This window comes from Entamoeba invadens (genome assembly GCF_000330505.1).
Source record: "Entamoeba invadens IP1 unplaced genomic scaffold scaff_1105074725309, whole genome shotgun sequence".
Lineage (NCBI taxonomy): Eukaryota > Evosea > Mastigamoebida > Endamoebidae > Entamoeba > Entamoeba invadens.
Window position 1 is genome coordinate 25,195 of NW_004440296.1, and position 1,547 is coordinate 26,741.

Here is a 1,547-nt window from a genome sequence, read left to right on the forward strand (position 1 = left end):
TTTTAAAAATGCATTATTATTAAATCAGTGTTTTGACTTTTTTCAAATTTTCATTTTGATTAAAAAAACAATTATCAATTTAAACGTACATTTCAATAATTATGTTATAAAGACGGATTCGGAAATAATTTCAATAAATTTATAATTATAATGTGAACAAGTTTAATTCATGTTTTGTTATTTCCCGTCTCAAGTTGGCGAGATATAATTATTGTTTTTGTTTACTGATTATTGTGGCGATTTTTTGGTTGTATTTAATTTTTTGGCATTTATGACAAATTATCACCATCATTTAAAATTTGAACTTTGACTCGAAATATTAAGTGTAAATTATAACTTGAATTATGAGAGTGGGCTTTATGGGGAACTGAACCTTATGGATTTGATTTTTGTATCCTCAGAAAAATATTTTTTAATAAGGATAGCTTTAATCCTGAGGATACACCTTATCCTCAAGAAACCCTTTAACATGTGAATTTGTTTGAGTGTTCACAACGCAACTCTTCTATTGCAATACATTCGTTTTCAACAAGAAGAAAGTTGCCTTTGCATTGTAAACACGTGCAGTCTTTCTTGTACAACTCACAATTTGGTATTATTGTGCATTAAGTGCATTTATTAGACATGATCACCATATTCATATCACGACATTGTGTGCAGTCACTTCTTTCATTTTAAATACAATTATCATCACTAAAACACTCTTCGTTTTGGCGATTTATCATGTGACTTTTATCGCAATCTAAAATGTAAAATGATAAAATCTGAGGGGTTGTGAATGAACATTTTATTGCGTTTTTAGTTGCACATTTTTCACAATTATTGTTGCCATCTTTGTACTCGTTAACACCACATTGGTACACATACCCATTTCTTGTATTTTGGTTGCTTAGTATCACATTACATGTGTTGTTGTTTATATAATAATTGTCTGCACATTGCAAACATGTTTCTGTTGATCCATGTTGTATGTTGTATTTGCATTGTCTTATCACATTTTCACAATTTGAACCAACAGAAATACTATATTCACAATCTTCACAATTTGATAACGTATAATATGAACACCGTCCGGAAGGAATAATGCAGTTATTTTTCCTTAAAAATCTATTATCTATGCATTTGACACAAGTTGCTGCGTCGACATTATTCACACACATAACAGTGTTGTTTACACATGTTTTGGTTTGGTTGTTGTAATGCATCCCAGTTGCACAATTCATACATTGCCCATTTTTAATTCAAATGGATAAAAACATTCATTGCATTGGATTTGATACGTGGATGTGCCTGCGCAACTTTTGCAATTATCTGTGCCTTCGTAACACTTTCGACATGAATTTGACGTGTTTTGGTATTGCTGCGTTGGGCAAACACAAGCGCCATACGATGCAACAAACCCATTTGTACAAGTGTTGCAATACCTTTGTGTATTTATACATCCATTCATATCACAATTTGCTATTTCAGTGCATTTTACACACTTCCCATTCTCAAAGAAGTACCCTCTCACACAATTATTACAATACCTTGATGTTGACAACATC